The 19,389-nt window shown below is 44.2% G+C and overlaps 1 long non-coding RNA gene across 1 annotated transcript in view; it reads right to left on the bottom strand.

Moving 5' to 3' along the window:
- Nucleotides 1-19,389, bottom strand: part of LOC311444474 — a 151,245-nt gene that overhangs the window by 103,857 nt on the left and 27,999 nt on the right. The window lies entirely within an intron of this gene.

The following is a 19,389-nucleotide window of genomic DNA, read 5'->3' as shown; positions in this document are numbered from 1 at the left end:
TTGTATGTAGTTTGAAGAGGTTCAAAGAGGATCTGTGGCTTCAGCTGTTTGAATGCAGGCCACCTCCATCCCTCATTTTTCCCGTGACAGAAAGGTAAATGGAGTTCTCCCTCCCTCACACCAGGAAACATAAAGCAGGAGATTACAGTTATTACAACCACCTCTTGTTTGAAACAAAGTTCAAAGACTTGTCTTCTTTAATCAATCTTCCAGTGGGCTAACGGGGCTGTAAATCTCACTTTCATGAAACCAAAGCACTAAGGCTAAAGCAGAGTTTTTCCCTCTGTTTCTCTTTTCAAAGCAAAGCACAATGCAAAGGAGCTCAGACGAGAAAGTTAGCCAAGCTGGTGATATAAGCCACAGCACTTTCTCCAAGGAAAGCAAAAGGCGAGAGGTAATAAAACATCTTGGCTCCAGTACCATATGCTGGCAAGGCACTTTCAGGAGCAGATATAATGAATATTCAGCAATCTCTGGGTATTGTGGTATAGCAAAGTGCATCTGTCAGGGGAGTCGTTTCTGTGGCGGAGGTGAGAAAATAATAGATCTCCGCTTGGCAGAGGTAACCACAGACATGTTAACTCAGAGCACACGGATCTCCCTGGGTAGTGTCCGGCTGGAGGTTATTAATGAGTCCATTAATGAACATTTCCACTGCAATGAAGTGGGGAGGAGCTTTTACCATATTTGTGCCAAGTAACTCTTGGAATAAAAGGTTCAAGGAAAAACAACAACAAAAGCATTGACCAATAAGAATAAAAGCAGAGTGTTCTCTAAATATATTTTACTATTCTTTAATAGCAACTACAAACATGCAGGACTGCTATTATGTTCACATAGAGTCAAAGACAGCAAAGAACTCACAAATGCACAAGCAGGAGGGGTTTCATGCTAGCAAAGCTTCTGAAATGCCTAATTTCTTTCCCCATCTTCATAACAGCTCAGACATCATTCAGTCTGGATTTCTTCCAGTTCAGACTCGCTGATGACACCATAGATTTTAAATGGCCCCTCAAAAACAGCAGCAGTAATGGAGAGCAGAAAACCTGGTCAAAGGGAACATTTTGCAAACAGGCTGGGGATCTGCATCTAATTTAAGGGCACATTGGAACAATTCTGTACATCTACCATCACCCCCTTTCCCTCTGTCCCTTACAGCCCCGTTGCATAGGGGCTGCATGGCAGCCTGGTCAGTACTGTGAGCATCCAGGATCATGAGCACCCTCCTCATTGCTGGCTTGCTGCCTTGAGCTGCAAAACCTGCACTTTCCAGAGGGTGAAGAAGCCCTGTGAGTACCATGCCTCTCCCCTCTGGATGTATGGCCCAGCAGATGCACGCATAAAACCCACAGCTGCCTCATAGACATTCAGCTCTGCAGAAGGTCAGCAGCATTTCTTTTATCTTCTGTCCCCACTGTTTATGCAACCATCTCATAACTTGAGGATTTTTGACTTGTTTGCATAGCATTGGTCCTTTATTTTTTTTTTCTCCTCTCTTTTTGTATAAATCAGCTTTTAACAGCCCCCCCCCCCCCCCCTTTTCCCTGAAGGAAACATGAGAAAACACTGAGTCATGCTCTGCTTTCCTAGAAAAAAAAAAAAAAAAAAAAAAAAAGCTACTTTCTGCATTGCTCTCCTGTCAATTTCCAGGTGTCGCACAGGAACTGGACCAACAGAAACCAGCCTTCTATCAGCACAGGCACATTCCCAGAGATGGGGATATTTGCAGTTAAAGATAGCTATTATCAATAAGAAACTCGTCTCCCTTCCCCTTCACTGGGCTCTCAGAGCATCACTGGAAATGGCTCAGTGCTGCAGAGAGACATGACTTCGGAGAGCAAATTGATTAGAAGGAATTTGTTGTTAAATCAAGGATGGGGAAAAGTGATAAGGAGAAGATGGAAGCAGCTGCAGGATGCTCCTGGGATCATGCAGGGGGATGCCAGAGCTGGTGCTGCAGCCAATGCCTCTGCAAAGCACTAGGTGAGTTGCAGCAAGCCATCCTGCCAAGGCAACCAGCCAGCAGCTCCCCACAGCACAGACACAGCCCCAAAGAGAGGGACATGTCCACCACCATGCAAACTGGATTCCCCAACTCCTCCTAATGTTAAAGGCTGAAAGGGAGAGGCAGAAAGCAGGTCCTCGCTTATCCTTTTCTAAGCTACAAGACATCCTGAGAAAGAAGAGGACTGCACTGCAGGCTCGAGGTGCTGGATTAACACCAGAGGCAGCCACTGCCCTAGGGAAGGTCCTCGTCTCTCAAGCCTGGAAGTACCAGGGAGAGGCATCTCCATGCCAGCACCAACCAGTTAGCTCAAACACCATGCCATAGAAGTGCCATGGGTGCAACATACTTCATTGTGGGTAACCACTAGAGGCTGCAGGAACAGCCTGCTCTGTGCACATGCCAGAGAGCTGAACTCATCTGAGGTTAACAAAGGGACAGTTTCAAGCATGGTCTGGTAACCCGGCAGGCAAACCAGGACAGGACCCCTGTGTACCTATTCATGCTGCTTGAGAGGTCTCCATTACACCATTCCTAAAGGACAGCACAGTATTTTATACCACCACCCTGCTACACATACCCACGAGAAGGTAGCACCTACAGCTTTACTGCACAGTGCTACCTGCCATGGGGCTTGTGCTCTGGCAGCCACTGGATCTGTGCTAGTCCCGCTGCCTGCCACAGGCAGAGGCATTTAGAGAGGCCTCACAGTGCTGGCATGCAGCAGTCCTGTTGAGGCAGCATCACAGAGACCAGCGCCAAGCTGCTGCGAAACGTCTGACAGCTCCGAAGCTGCAGGCACGTTAATGTGAAGCTGTCTGTGCTGCAGCACGGCCGTCTCCAGAGAAACAACACCACGGGGAAACACACGCAGCGCTGACACCAGCCAGTGGGACAGCGAAGGGTGAAGGAGCTGTCTCGTTTCTGTGCAGGTCTGGGACTCAGTAGAATAATTCACACAAACGGCAAAGCGTGAGACTGCAGGTCCTCACTGCTGCCAATTTATCTGCAGCCTGCACATCACCAGCATCTTCTCCAGGCCCTTTTGGCCAGCCAGAGGGTTCTGGCTCAAATGCAACCTCCCTTTCCCTCCAGCTATAAAGGGAGGGAGCTAGAGGAAATATCTGTGGTCAAACCAGGTTTTCATACGTGCACTAAGATGGGGGATAAGGCGAAGAGCAACTGGTGCTGGCAGCATGTCAGAGGCAGCATCAAGCCTTCTGTAGATCCAGCAGGATGGAGAGCAAAATGCAATGCAGACAGTGATCCAAATCCTCTAGAAGGTGCCTAGGTGCTCAGAGGCCAGGAACATGTTCTCAAAGACACTAGGAAAAAGAATGCTTTCAAACATGGGTGTTCAGCAAGGTTACCATGGGACCCCTATTCCATATTTACACCCCAAATTCCTCCCCAATACCCACCAAAACCACAGCTCATGAGCAGACTGCAATGAGACAAAAAAAATATCCAGAAATCATTAATTTATCAATTGATATGATAAATCATTAATTTATCGATTCTGATGAGAGGCTCTCTCTGCAGCAGCTTCAAGTCACGCTTGAGGTTTAAGTGCCAGGGCAACATCCTCCAAGCTCACTTCTGGGGGGATAGGACAGTGCAAAGGCTGGTGTGCCCAAGCACAAGGCGTGAAGGAGCAGCCACTGAGCTGTGTCTGCTGCTACAACTTCCCTAGAGCAAGCAATAAGGCTAAACAGGGGTTTGCCAGCCAGCTTGAATCCATGCCCCTCTCTTCAGTAGAATTGTGCATTTATCAAGTGAAGAAGTAAGGTGTTTCAGGGGTGCTGGGAGCCCTGCTGCACACCAACACCTCTGCTGATGTTCACACCTGCTCTGTAACTTTTCTTTACCTGTCCAAGGAGCATCACAGAGAGCAAGGGCACTTTTCAGACACCATGCTGGTATGGGAGGTTTGACACTCCCAAAGAAGGGAACCAGGAGACAGCACATCTATACCACAAACACATTCCCCACCCCTGGAAGAAGAGTGTGAACAAGACAACCCCTGCGAAGCTCTGCCACACCTCTAAGAGCACCGAGCACTCGGTTAGCCACAGGGTGCAGGTCCCTCTGGAGCTGCTCTGAAAGCTGTGGTAATGCAGCGGCTGTGGCAGACGCTGCCGTGAAATGTTGCGGAAGGCATTCAGCTGTGACAGTGATGGGAGCTGCACGAGCAGGAGGCAGAGAGCTAATTAAGCAGCCTTATGGGTTTTTATGTTATCCATAAATGCCCACAAGGCTCGTAGCAAGGGTGTCACACCAGGTCACCGTGCCAGGGAGAGCAGCATGGGGACTTTGCTCCTTGCCAGACATGTGAGTGACTGAATGAGTGCATGCGTGTCTGGCATTTCATGGGAAAGTGAGCTTTAATGGGTTGGGAGAGACTTCAGTTCATCTTGCTGTACAGAAACCTTCCCTTCCATCCCCTCCATGCAGATCAATGTGACATCTGGACAGGAATTATCCCTATCCTTTCCGACGACTCCATCAGGGCCAGTTACTGCCACGGAGGCTCTGTGCAGCTGAGGCAGCATGAGGGGGGTCAAGAAGAGAAGGAAATGCAGGAATAAAATCCCCAGACACCACACAGCATTGTGTATGCTGGCTCTGACCAAACTGTTTTCCAGCCCACTTCCTGCAGTGTTACTGGGTCCCTGAGCCCCTACATAAAAAAATACCCTAGCAGCCAAGCACTCAGAAGGGTGGAAAAGAGACAGCTGAGCAAGGGAAGAAGAGATTTACAGTGCTGAGCAACATGAAGAGGGAAATCGTTTGCTTTCTTGCCCAGTGTACAAAGTGGCATCAAATGCACTAGCAGGCAGCAGGTAAAAGCAGAGCAGAGAATGAGCATCACACACCACTTTGTTAAGCTCTGAAACTCCTCCCCACAGGAGGCTCAGGACACCAAGTGCCTGCCTCAATACAGAGAGCAGCTGGACAAGTTCAGGGAGGAAAAGTCCCATCAAGTCACCAATGTTAATTCTTGTTCAAATAGCTGCTGAGCTGCAAGCTGCTGGAAATCCTCACCCAGTCCCACAAGTAGGCATTTCTGATGTGGCTGCTAAGCACCATTTCCTAGCTGGACCTTCCTCTGCCTCAGACCTGCTACTGGAGGATCAGCAGAGAAAAGCACCAGAGCTCCCCAGGGGATCTCAAACCAGTCTCAGGGCAAATACCGATGTCCGGACAGGTCAGGGAGAGCTTGCAGAGCTTTCAAACCACAGCACCCATCATGAGCCATTGGCCCGAGGCTCCATGGAGAAGTACACTTGTGGTCTTAGTGATGAAGAATGGGCTGATAAGGGGTCCTAGCAGGCTGTCCTGACTGCCCACATAAGCCTTCACCATGGATGCTGGAGAGACAGGCTTTGTCCCTTACCCAATATACAACACTGGGTAGAAATTTCCACAGAAGAACAGCATGAGCAGGATTTGCAAGGTGAAGAGTGCAACTGCATGCTGATGGGAGGGGTAGGAGAACAGAAATGATTCCAGCTGAGGTTTTTATTACCTCATTTGCTTTAAATACATTTTAAACAGACACTGCTAAACCCAGGAAGACTTACACTAAACTAAGCCAATTACACTGTGATCAATAGCTTAAATTTTGAAAAAAGTCACGTTTTAAGCCAGCTGTGAACCTCCACAGAGTCTTGCACTTTTTTGACAAAAGAGTTTAAATGTGCCCACTGACTTCGAAGGCCGGGCTCCATCCTGACAGTTAAGTCTTCAGTGCCTCTGATGTCTCCCCTCTACTCAGGGTGTTTAAAATCACCCAGCCCCTCCAAACAGACCGCTCAGTCTCCAGGCAGGCCACCTGCAGCTCAAACACACAGCTCCTGCCACTTGAAAGGAACACACCAAAAAGCCTTTTTCAAAGAAACCCCTCCAGGCGGCCACGTTTGAAGCGGCAGAGACAAAAGCTTTTGCAACTAGCACGGGGCTTCGAAGGCTCTCGGGGGCTTGCGACTAACTGCAGTTTTCCCTGGGGAACCCATTTCTTCTGCCTCCCGCACCAGTTTCTACCAAGGACAGCTTTGTGGGTAGCTCAGGCAGGGCTTTGAAGCTTGGCCAAACACAGCCCAGACAAATTACCTGCGAATTGAGCCTCTGCTCTGCTCCTCAGCTCACTGCTCTACCCCAGGGCAGTGCTGGAGGGCACGGGGTGCTGGACTCCAGATGCAAACTGAGTGACTACAAATGCATCAGGGCATCCCAGCTCCATCTGTTGGGCTCAAAGCACTCTAAACCTTCTCTCACCTCTCCCCAGCATAACCGTGTCTACAGAGAGCCCACAAGGACAGCACAGGCTCTTTCAGTGAGGCGATAGCGTTGTGCTGTTATTCCCTCCTTGGTGCAAATGTCACTTCTTCACTTGAGTAATTAGGCTGTGAATAGACTGCTTTTTCCCCTCTCAACCCCTGCTTATATCACTCCATCCCATTTTGGCCCTAATTACAGAGAATAATAAATCCAGCTAGACAGCGCTTTTCTGAAGAGCAATTTGGTTTGACTCTTCCCAGCACTAATGAGTTCGTTAATAGAGGATTTTCCCTCTCCCTCCCCTCTCCTAATCTATATTTCCCTAAATAGCATCACACACATGGGTAGCTTTCCCATACGGCTGCAGGTGCTGCCTCTCCCTAACCCATCTTCTCCACTCCCCGACAGCAAGAGAAGCAGAGCAATGCGCCTCCCCGCCTTTTCCTTCTGGCAAAGGAGATGGAAAGCAAGCACAATTAATAACTGATTGCTAACTAGCACCAGGAGGATCACTCGCCAGTTCACAAGCATGGCAGACAGAAATGCTGGGCTACTACAGCCTGCCAGGTTAGAACCAACATCAGGACTGGCAAAGCAGCAGAGTGCTGGGGAGGTAGGTTAGCCACTAGCCCAAATAGCAGAAAGACAGCACACGGTGCCTATCACAACTTCACTGCTTCATTCAAAACAAACCAAACACACACAACTTCAAAACATCTCGTTTACATCATAGGAAATATTGCTGGTGGCCTGCAAGAAAAAATTTCCACCTCTCACTCCTGACAGAAACAAAGGACCCAAAGCAGCAGATGTTCTCTAATAAATAACAGTTTCCCCCCAACTCTTATTCAATAAAAGCTAACCAGGAAAAGGGGAGATGCAGATTCCCTTCCCTAACACGCGCAGAGAAACAAGAACTGTCTCTTCATGCCTAACCAAAATTTCCTAACAAGGCTTTTATCAGTGGCTCTGTGAAAGTCTCACCCCAATTGTTATTCCTAGAACTTAAATCAGAATTTCCAGGGATGGGTATTAGATTTGATAGTTCCTTATTAATCCAGCTCTAAGAGGAATCACCCAAAATATTGAAGGGAAATGGCTGCATGGGTGATGCATGGGTGACCTTACCTGCACTGACTCTGCAGACCAGATTGCAGACCCCAAATTCCAGATTCCATTTTCCATATGAAAATGGAAGCATTCAGTATTTTTCAGCTTATACTTTCAAGGCTTTGTCAGAAACTATTCCATAAATTCCACTCAAATTCACTGATGGCTTCTGTTGCTCTCATTCAGAGTATTCTCGGGATATTTTCATGCCTGCTCTGTGCCTGAAGACATGCCCACTGACCCCAGAGCACGCAGCATGTCCCTAGGCATTTCTCTTCTTGGATATTTTACAGTATAAACCTGAACTAAAGTACCAAGTCTGAGACAAGGAGAGGTCATCGTGGTGATGTGCGAGGTACAGAGATACCAACGATTCTGGAGATTTCAGTTCTGCCTCCATGCTCCACAATCTTTCCCCTAAGCCCCTTATTTGACAAAACTATTTTCTCATATCTCTCAGCAGCCCATTTATTATCCTCTCTGTTAATAAACCTTCATTCCCTGATGAATGAATGCAATTTATCATTAAATTAGAAGATGAAATAGGGCTATTTTTTTTTTAAACAAGGAGATTAACTACTATCAACAGGATATTTCTCCATTATAAAGCTCCATCTTCCTCAGCGAATGCAGGAGCAGCACTGTTTAAAGCAGCCCTAAGATGAGGCAAGGCAGGAGGGACAGCCAGGTGACATCCTGCTATGTAAATATACGGATCAATCTAAAAGTGTCTGTGAAAGAAAACACGGGGCGTTATAGCCATGATTCACTCTGGAGCTTTCCAATAGAACAATTAAAAGAAATTTAAAAATTTCACTCATGCATAAATAAAGCTTCCAGGAGCTGACGTGACAAAGCACTGCCTAGATAATAGAAACCATCTCTCCACACGTACCCCAGTGATTAATCACACAACAGAAGGTCAATCAGGAAAAGCATTCAAACCAAATATGAAGCAGCTTTCCACTGGAAACCCAGGCCAGCCTCCCATAGTATTTCTGTGTCCTCCAGGTCCTGAGAACTGTCCCTCACAAGAACACAAAATCAGCACTTGCACAAGCACAGAACATGTCCTCAACACCACTGTGGTCAAGCAAGTTTGCTTTCCTGCAAGTTTCTCTGCAAGGCTTCATCCCCTGGCTGCCACCTCTCTCTTCATGATACAGTAAATGCAATTCTAATTTCATCTAGGGGGAGTCCACTATACGATACTGGAAAAGCCCCAGTGTTTCCTGCAGGCTGATGATGGCTCCAGGACTGGTCCCAGGCAGAAGCCTAAGAAGAAAGCACGTGTGCACATCCCGTGTCCCACTACAGGTCACTACATCACTGCCAGGGCTGCGCTGGCCTGCTTGCCTTTCCTCCCACATCTCACCACCTTTAATCGCAAAAGGCAGCCTTGATGGGGCGTAACAGAAGTCAGCCAGCACTGGGCACCACGAAAAAGCAAAAACTTCCAGTACCATTTCCCGACTATCCCCAGAGCCAGTGCCTTCACACACCTCATTATCTGATTTCTATCTCTAAAGCCAAGGAAGTGATTTTCTTTCATTTTTGGATGCTAAGGATGTAGGCCATCTTCTGCCCCCACAGTGCGGAGAGAAGACAGAATTGGGTTTCTACCTCCCTGTCCCCGGTCAGCTGCGATGAGGTTTCTTCTGAAAGGAACACAGCGAGAAACTGGACAAAATCCACCCTGCTGAGCACACTCACACAGCAGTGTGCCCTTGCTCCAGATGCAATCTTTCCTGGAGCAGCACACCCTGGCTGGGCTATTCACGGCCCACGTCAGGTTCCTGCACTGGAGGAATCTATTAATTCCGAGTAAGGGCTCATTCTCTAAAGAGCTGCAGATAAAATGGAACTGATAAAATGGAGGTAATTTAAAGGTCAGATGAAATCCAGCTCGTGTTCATCCTGCCTTATAACGGAACATCACCAAGATACTTCATCAGCAAAGGGGCATTTATATGTATTTCTATTTTTTCAGAAAAATTGCTTATCTGTAACAGAGACACTGAATGCCTGATAGGAAACCTTCCCACATTAATCTACCTAACAGCGGGCATCCTGCTGCCCGCCTGGGTGTCCCTTCCTGGAAATTAAATCTCCTATCTTCTTCTTATCACACTTTGGAAGAAAGAAATGGGAACCAAACGCAGCATCCACATGAGCAGCAGAAAGAAGAGCTGAAACAGATAGGTCTGCATTAACCCAAGCATGTAAGGAGACAAGTTGCTGCCATACTCAGTCACATTCCTCCCCCTTTGCTCAGTGCCATCTCAGTCCAGCTGCCCATGCCACATTTTTGTTTGCCATTGGATCCACAAGCCACATGGACTGAATCTTGCCCTTGAAACCAAATTCTCTATGTTGTCCACGTTACCAAAAATCTTCTCACTTTTCATGATATGGGATAAGCTATATCAAAGAGCATGTCTGCACTGCAGCAGAAGCAAATTCACACGACAGGAGTAAGCTCACACATTTCCCCAGGAATACGCAGGAGGAATCAGGCAGTACCTCAAGTTGCTTGCCTTCTTCACACTCCCCTGCCTCAGCAGCCACTGTTGGCTGCCACGGAAGACTATGCTAAAGCTAGACCTGCTACAGTGCTTCCAACATGCTAAGGTATGTGTTGAGGTACTCCAGGTCCCAACTAAACAGGGGCTTCCAAGCAGTGATATCCAACCCATGAACTTTTCTCCATCTATCACACACCCTATTCTTTGCTAACTGAACTCTCTGCTGTTCCCATCAGGAATACACATAGGCCCTGGATCTGTCTACAACAAGGGAAGCTTCTCTGCTGCCACAACTCAATGGGTAGGAGGTTCAGATAAACTCCCCCATGCTGATCAAAGGGACAGGGCTCCCCAGCTGCTCCACTTCCTTCTGCAGCAGGAGACTGTTGCACTCAGACCTCATTCCCTCCAGCCTAGTCTCTGCTTCCATCCTTCCCATGCTCCTCCCCAATTCCCTATAATTAATATTAAACATCACAGTTTTGTTCTATTAACACAGATTGCCCCTTCCAGAGGCAGATTAAAGAGTTTCCACTGGGGATTTCTCTTCTCCTTAACAATTTGGCTTCTGTGATCAGTACTGTCTGTGTCTCTCACTAGCTCCTAGGGGAAAGGAGTGGGAGGGAAGAAGAAGACAAACACTTATTAACAACTACTTTGAAGATCTGGAGATTGTGAATTAAACTGATGATTAACTCCCGTTTTGCCAACAAGGCAGGTTCCCCTTTGCTTCCTCCTCCTGCTCCTCCTATGGGAATGACAACTGGGAATCACCCAAATCATGTGCAGAGTTTCACCTAATCAGCAGACTTTCTTTCTTTCACTCCCTCTCTATTTTATTTATTTATTTTTGTGGCTGGGAAGGCAGGGCGAGGGAGGAAGGTTGTTGCTCAACAAGAAATAAATGCACATAAAATACTTGAGCATACAGGAATGAGTGTGGGGGTGTACATGAATTCCCCATGATCCCTCCAGTTTGGTAACGCACGTTGGCCTTGAGGCAGCTCTAGCTCCCTTCCCAGCTAGGTCCTTACTGGTATTTTAGCCCTGAATTTTTAAGGGGCATTTCAGGACAAACCTGACTCATCAGACAGCATTACCTGCATGCAGCATCACAAGGTTTGGCAGCAAGTACCGTATTTCCACCAGCAGCACGCAGCCCGCCACATTAAAACCCATGTATTACCACAGCCAGACTTTTCCAAGTCCTCACCCTGACGCTCCTTGCTAACAGTAGTGTCCAGAGACACCTTAAGTCCAAAAGAGCAAGTAGTGGTCCTTAATACAAACCCCCATTCACTGACAAAACCTTGGGCCACCTGTAAATGTGGTGATCTGTGAAACAAACCCCACACACATCACTTGTGCTTTCCCACAGACAGCTAGGGGACAGCTGATGTTCTCCTTCCCAAAAATACCAATCCCAGGGGAGGCTCTGACCAGCCTGGGGGCTTTAGGCAAAAAGCAAAATTCTGAGTCTTTCAAGCCAAGCAAAAAGGAGCATGTGTGTTTTTCAGTTTATTAGAACATTTCACAAGTGAATTACTATTTCCTCATCTGTCATGGTAAATGGATAACTGAATTTTGACACTCATGGTATCACCAAGAAAGTCCAGGCAATGAGAATTCACTATGATAACTCATCTTATTAATTGAAAACCAACGTTATCATGAGATTTAACATCTATGAAGATGCATGCTTAAAGTGAACAAGCTACTTATAATCAAGACACATTATTTAGCGTACAAGCCCCATACAAGATCTGAGTTAAATACAGAACTACCTGTACACACATGGCATTTATTTAAGATGTTTCAGGATGCAGCAGCTTTTTCAGCAAAGAGAACTTAATCAGTCCCTTGAGCTTTCCCTTCTCCTGCTAGGGAAAGGAAAGTGCAGCTGTATTGATTTCTAATCTACAGCTCTGCCACGTGAGCCATTTTATTGGGCCAACAAACTGTTTAACAGACAAGGTCCCAGAGGTCTTTGGTTTTTGCAGGAGCATAGACACACCCTCTATAGAAAGCTGATGTCATATTAACTGGAATTTACGAGACAATACATCACAATACTTGGTGCCAGGAGCATAGGCTGCCTTGAGTACATTGTAATGCCCTGTGTCATTTCTTTATTACTTTGTCCACTTTCTGCTAGTAGATCCAGCGTTTTCTATACCAGATTTCTCTTTAACTTTCCAACAGAATAGCACAGACTTTTAGAGGAAAATACGTTGTTTCACCAATGCTAAAAAGCACCCCTCTGTAGAATTTTTTATAGGCACTAACCTCTTCCCAGTAATTCTCAGTGAAGATTTAGATTCAGTAGGGCTGAAGGATGTGCCTGTTACACTTCCCAGGAAGAATTGTCCAACTTCAGCCAAGTTATGAACCCTTGCAAAGCTTCAACGAGAAAGACTCCACCAGATAGCTCGGAGGTACCACGAAATACCTTTCTGGAAAGGAAGAAAGGTCTACTCATTCTTGGTGGAAAGTCACAAAGGGAAAACTTTTACTAAACCTGCACAGGAAAGTTTCCACCTAAGGAACTGTTCCCTGGGTTACATGTCATAATGCATGTTGCATGATGATTTTTATGAATTACTTATCATGCTAACAAGGCTTTGGGAGCTATCATACTCTGTCAGGTTTCCACAACAGATCTCAGAAAGGTAAAAGATGTTAGGGTTTGGGCTCATATTTCCCATCCAGAAATCCCACACAGCTGTTGTAGTAAGTTGGTTATTCCTTCACAGACAAATCTGCCTGCTCTCAAATACCAAGAAAAGTGTATTATAATAGCTTGTGTCTACAGAGGAAAGCTCTCTTAAAAAATTAATTTGGTACCTAAGTTCTAGCCCTTTGACAGAGTTCTTCCATTTCAAATAACACAAAGACATCGGAAATATCTCTAACGTGTCGGAGATAGAAATCAAGCAATAGTCAATGTTCTGTTTCTCTCTGACACTGAGAAACACTGCTTCAAACCAACTCTACTTTCTGCTTTACTCTCGCCATCAAAGCCCGAGAGAGTTTAAGCAGAAGCTAGGATGCTGTCAAATAAAATTCTCCACCAGTTGAAAGGGCTGATTTTTCCCATGGATGTGTTATCTGGGAAGAGAGGGGAGATTTTTCTCAGTGAGGGGAAGTCACTCTTTAACCATAACACATTACATGAAAGTTAAAAAGTTGAGTTATATTTACAAGTCCACATGCAAGCAGAAAAGTACACGGATATGTTTTAGCAACCGTTACATTCAGACAGCAAGCCAAAGGAGAATACGGCCTCACAAGCTTCTTCGGCTCCTGTTGAAAGATGCCCATTGATTTGATTTACTGCCTTTTGTTTCCAGACAACAGCTTCATAGATTCAGTAATCAAGCAGCAAATGCAAAATGAGGCCACGTCTGGTCATAGGCATGGAAATTTAATGAGAGGATTGTGATTCCCCATGTCTCAGCCAAGCTGTTTCTCACCCTCAGTGTTCCAAATCTTCCCTGAAACCTAACAAAGCCTTTTCTCTCTGCACAGCCTACATAAATCACTTTTGTCTAATTCAATTGCCTTGGTAGTGAACTATTTTCATGGGGAGGGAAAGCTATATAAAAGAAAAATGCTGGCATGGTGCAACATCATGAATAGGCTGCAATTTCTTTTCTCTGACTTGTCCAAAGGAAACGCATGATAAGGCTCCCATTTTTACCATAAAGAATTATACTGACACTTGGAAAAATTCAGAGCTAGCATATCTCCCCCTCTAACCCCTCCCCAAGAAATCCATTCTGTTTATAACACTTTTTTTTTTTTTTTTTTTTAAACGCATCCATTCCTTTTAATAAATGCTGGCCACTGATACTTAGCAGGAATTTGCACAGACTTTACAACTCTAGCTCTTTGCCATGCATGCAGCAGGTAAAAGCAGCAGAGAACAGTACTGCAAAACTCGTATTCGATAGCACGTTACTACCTATGCCTTAGCTGAATTCTAGATGCAGAAGCTGCCTGCCTTGAGTTTCTACAAAACACAGTTATTTTAATATTTTGAAAAAAGGGATGACAATTCAAATTCTAAAGTGATAAATAATATTGTAGTTAAGGCAAAAAGAATTGTGATATAGGGAATTTGGTGACCCCAGGGTATGACTTTAAGAATATTCACCATGTAGAAGAAAGGTCGTTAATGATTAGCATCTTAGGAAAATCAAGACATTCCATTCTTTAAGGACAGCAGTCATTTGGAGCAGGAGCTTCAGCAGCTGCTGTGATCCAACAGAGCATGTAGAAGCCTGTGTCAAAGAGGAGTGCTCCCTCTGTTCACGTTTAGCAGAGAACAAGTCAGTAAAAGTGACTATGCCAAATTCCCTTTGTTGAATCCAATGAATAGTCCACCTTCTCTCTCCAAGAGCCTTCCCCAAGTGGTGAATTGATAGCATCACACAAAAAGTAGAAAACAGAGTACACCAAGCAAAATTCACAGGCATCCTACAAAGGCAAATTCTGCCTGAGTCTGGGACGACCAGCAAGCTGAGAGATGGCATGAAAGAGGACTTGTATCTGTCATCGGATTTAACTCAGCAAGCTGCAAGGAAAAATATAGCTTAAGGCAACAACAAGCTGCTTGGCAAAAATATTCAAATCCCTATTCTTCCCAGGCTTTCTGACAGGCACACCTGAGGCATGAGATACCACACCTGAGGCAAGGATTTTAGGTGAGGTAGGCATTTTGACTTACTCACAACCCAGCTGAGATTTTCAAGTGACATGTTTCACCTGTGGTAGGGTTTCCAGAAACAGTTATCTGCATTCGTAGTGCAGAACCACCTTTAGGAACGCAACACTACAACATCAACCCTCTGTGCCAAATAGAGGGGTAAAAGCAAGGTGTTTTTATGAAACACCACGAGCTACCAAACAGCTGGGTTAAGTCAGTGGTGCTCAAGTAAATTTCCACAAATCCACAGGACCAGTTTTGAACAACAAAATAAAATACAGCTGTGTAATCAATCAGCCTTTTGCCTAATGACCTCTCAAAAATCACTGCCGGTCACTTTAGGTAATGACTGCTTTGGATAACAACGAAGCTGCCAGTCCATGTGAATGAAATAATCTTGAAGTGTATCTGTTAACTTGGACAATTCAAGGAAACTCCAATACTGAAGCAGGAAACATATTCTACCAGATTGAGGCCCCTACCAATGCATGACATCTCAGCAGCACAATCAAACCTGAAAGCATCTCAGAGGGGTGGAAAGCTGTTTCTTCTGCTAATACAATGCGAGAACCTACCCTGTTATCAGCATTTTCTTGTGCTTGGAGATCACTAGCAAGAGCAGTTCCTTACTTCCCTTCAGAGTCAAAGAATTTCATTAAAGTAGAAGAAGGATCAGACCTCTTATTTGCTAACAGAAGAGCTTCATTTTATCCTTCGCATGTCTGACGTGCAAATATTTCCATTGCCAAAAGCCTTAAGGAAAAAAAAAAAAAAAAAAAAAAGAGCTGCAGCTTGTTTCTTTCACTCCAGAAGATAAATTATGCTACTTGGTCCTATGAGTGAATTGGAGCATGTAAGAGGATGTTTCAACTTCTAAACACATGCACACTGAGGGGCCACTTCAACATTGCCAGCTGTGATCTCCCAATTTGCTTTCTAAACCTGTTGCTTACAGTCAAGATTTTCCTCTAAAGGGTTCTACTTCTTGGTGTCACCCCCTACAAAAATAAATAAATAAATAAAGACTGACTGTAAAAGCAACTTTGGCTTATTTTCCATTCACAAGATATTGTAGCCCAAAAACTTTTGTTGGCCAAGATCTTGGAAAGAAAAGGTAGTTCTGAGTTCTCAGGGATCACCTAGTAATTATTCTGTACATCTCAGAAGATATTAACTTGTGACCTGCAACTCAAACTTCTGATGGAATTAGCAATGTCTTTTCTCTAGGGCTATAAGGTCCATGCTGCTTTCTTAATAGCTCCCCTCCACATACTACATAAATTATAACAGCGACAAGCCCATGATATGCAGCAAAATGGCTCACAGCTCAAGTCAGGTGCCATTATATGAAATATGAGACATTGAAAAATATTAATAAATCAGCACTACTGGAGGAAAAATGACCATCCATTCTTTCTTAATTCCTCTTCTGCAGGGATTACTGCTTTAACCTGATTCATACACCTGACAAAGGAGGCAAACACATTCATGGGAAGACCCGAATGCTTCTCTCAGCAAGCTCTTCAGCCAGCCTTCAGCAAGCATACAGTCTACCAGGAAGCCACCTTAGTGCAGGGCTTCACACCACTTCCCAGGAGTCTATGATCACAAATTGGCTAAGCTTAAACTCATTAAACGTGTTCCAGCTATGAGAAACTCTCGTCTTGGGTGCAGCTCCTAAGAAAGGGTCCATATAGAAATGAGGAGGTACTTTTCTAAGGACTCACCACACACAATGGAGTACTTCATAACCAATAAGCTCCAGCATATTGACAGAATTCAGCTTTGATACTTTTCCTAAGACTAAGTTATGTTTCTATGATTAGACCTATAATTTTATAAACAAATCAGGCAAAAGATTGTCAATGATATTTGGTCTGAATTTCATCCAAAATCAATCAGCTACACCACAAATCCCTCAGCTTCACACCTAACAGCATTCTTCCTTACTCTGCAAATGCTGTTGAATTTCCTATGCAAAGGTCTCCACTGGTTTTCTTCCACAGATCCACTTCATACAAAAACAGAGCTTACCAAAAATTCCATCTGCATTCCATTTTAAACATATTTTTAAAAATATGGATAAAACGGACGTTTAAATTTATGCCAGTGGATTCTTTCATCTGCGTATCTCTTCAGCAAAGTCCTGGCCAACCACTTTAGAAAACACTTCAGGAACATTTTAGGGTGTTATTTTAACAATAACTGGAGGGGGAGGGAAATCATAGGCTCTTGAGTTCCTAGGAAAACCATATTTAGTTTAACTGTCTCACACAGAAATAGTATACTAAACATGGAAATTAACTGAATAGGAATATAATTCATAGAATTCTTTGTAAAATGGCCCAAACTTGAATTTCGAATCTGGTTTTATTTTTCAGTATCTGAAAGGTAAGCATAGCTACTGTAGCAATTTGAATCTGTGTCTGGGGGAGCACAATCCAAGTTGTTGGGCACTGTTTCCTCATCAGACATTCTCTAAAGAACAAACTGACAATAATGGATTTAGTAGTCCCAAGTTAAAGTGTACTTCACTTCTGTGCTAGCCACTTCTTCATTGAAAATCCAATAATTTATCTGGGGAAAGTAGGCAGTGTGTGCATGTTTTGTTTTCAACTTGAAGGAGTTTAAACCCTGTATCTGAGTTTATTATCAAAATTTTAATTTTAAAAAGGAAAGAAGAGAAACTGAAAATGGCTTTATCTACCATAAAATCCAGAGATGAAAATCAGATCTTGAACAAAAACAACTTGCTGTTGTGAAGGAGGCTTTAGGTGAATTCTGCAACAGCATGCAAGTTCGTTTAGTCACAGGGCAATTTCCAAGGCCTTCTGGGTTTCCCTTTCCCTTAAACAATACTTAGGACCAACTATCAGTTGATACTCTTGGACTGCAAACAACACTGAAAGATTCATTTTTCCCCACAGAGAAGAAATTCACTTACAGACTTCAGGGAGAAAAGATCAGGGATGAACCATATGAAGGAAGAATAAAGTGTAAAGGAAGCTGAGGGAATAGGTATTCCCTGACTCTCAGAGCCGTAAGAATAATTAATAAGGAAAAGCAGATAATTAGAAAATTTGTTTGTTTGTTTCCAGCCATGAAAGATTTGGACCTTCTGACAGACACATCATCTGAATGTTATTCCACACGCATTTTCCTGCACGTGTGCATTTGTGGAGTAACAAATTTTAGCTAAGAGGAAAAGAGGTTAAAAGCATTTTGCACATTTCCCCTAGCTCCTGTTGTGTTCTCCAAGTGTCTGATTTGAGCCTTTCTACCAAAAGGTTCTAATCTGCTCCTACTGTATGGGGAATTGAGAGCAAAGATATTGAAAGCCTTATGGCTACAGGTGCATTTCAGTAACTCCATTCTGTGTCAGACTCAGCCTTTGATACTTACTATACAACAAAGATTAATTCAGAGGTGTTTGTTTATTACCAACCTCTCTATGACAAATAATATTCTGAAAATTTCTGACACAGGCACTGAGCTTCTGGGAGAGGAGATAGGCCAGAGGTTTTCTTGTAAAATTACCTTCTACAACTGACCTAATCACCTTGACTTCAACTTGTTGCTTTGTTCAGTGCCCAGAGAAGGCAAGAGCATTAATTCATGAATTCTTTCCCATGTCCCTGTTTCCATCTCCCTCAACAGCTGCCTTTTATCTCACCAGTCATGATGGCCCACTCTTGATTACAGTCATTTCCTCTTCCTGGTAATCACCACTTGTAGAATAGCCAACCATAACACTGAAGATTGAGATCTCATATAGAAAATGAGCATCAGAAGTTAGTGATCCCTGAAAAAACAGGCAGCCAGTTGTCCACCTATCTGAAACACTAATAATCAAATGGAGAGAAACACAAAAACAGCCAGCTGCTACATTGCCTGGACTGAGTCACTACAGAGTCCTCAGTCATCAATACTAACTGAAAGGTTTGAATCACCAAAAGGAAGGATAACAATCACATTCACCTGCAGTGAAGACAGTCACAAGATTATTATGATAAGACAGTGTTAAGATCTAGCCTTCTGCTATATGACAAGTGTCTGCGGCCCCAGCAACTTCCTTTTCACTGAGGTAGCCTTAGAAATGCAGAACTCAGTCCCATCTGTTGATTGTTGTAGCACTGGAACAGGCTGCCCAGGGAGGTTGTGGGAGTCTCTTTCTTGAGACATTTAAGGCCCATCTGGATGCCTACCTGCGTAGTCTACTCTAAGGAACCTGCTTTGGCAGGGGAGTTGGACCCAATGATCTTTCGAGGTCCCTTCCAACCTCTTCAATTCTGTGATTCTGCGAATGTTGCTTTGCTGACATTCCACTGTCAACTGCAACATTTAAAATGTTGAGCCACTACTGAAAACCCTGATGTGAATATTGACCTCCTAAATGAGAAAATATTTCATCCTACACTCCAGCAGTTGCCTCACAATAACCATCTCTACAGTATCTTATGATGAAAAGAATCCATCAGTCACAGTCAAAAAGAAAATGACACGGAAGATTCCCAAGACAACTTTACCCAGTTTTACAAGATTGTTCCATTTTGAAGAAAACTAAAATAAATAAATAAGTAAGTAACAAGGTGAACACACAATAGCTAATTCTCATTTTAAGAGCCTCATTGATATTATGATGAGTTGTCTTCTATCCTGTTATTTCTACAAGATACACCGTGGAAAGGTATCTTTTAAGTGTTTTTTTCAAAACTATTTGGACCCTGCTTGAAAAATAAGCAGACAAAATAAGGGCAAGT

The sequence above is a fragment of the Aythya ferina genome (assembly GCF_964211825.1).
Source record: "Aythya ferina genome assembly, chromosome: 14".
Classification (NCBI taxonomy): Eukaryota; Metazoa; Chordata; class Aves; order Anseriformes; family Anatidae; genus Aythya; species Aythya ferina.
The sequence above is the reverse complement of the archived record's forward strand: the minus strand, read 5'-3'. Positions and strand labels throughout refer to the sequence as shown.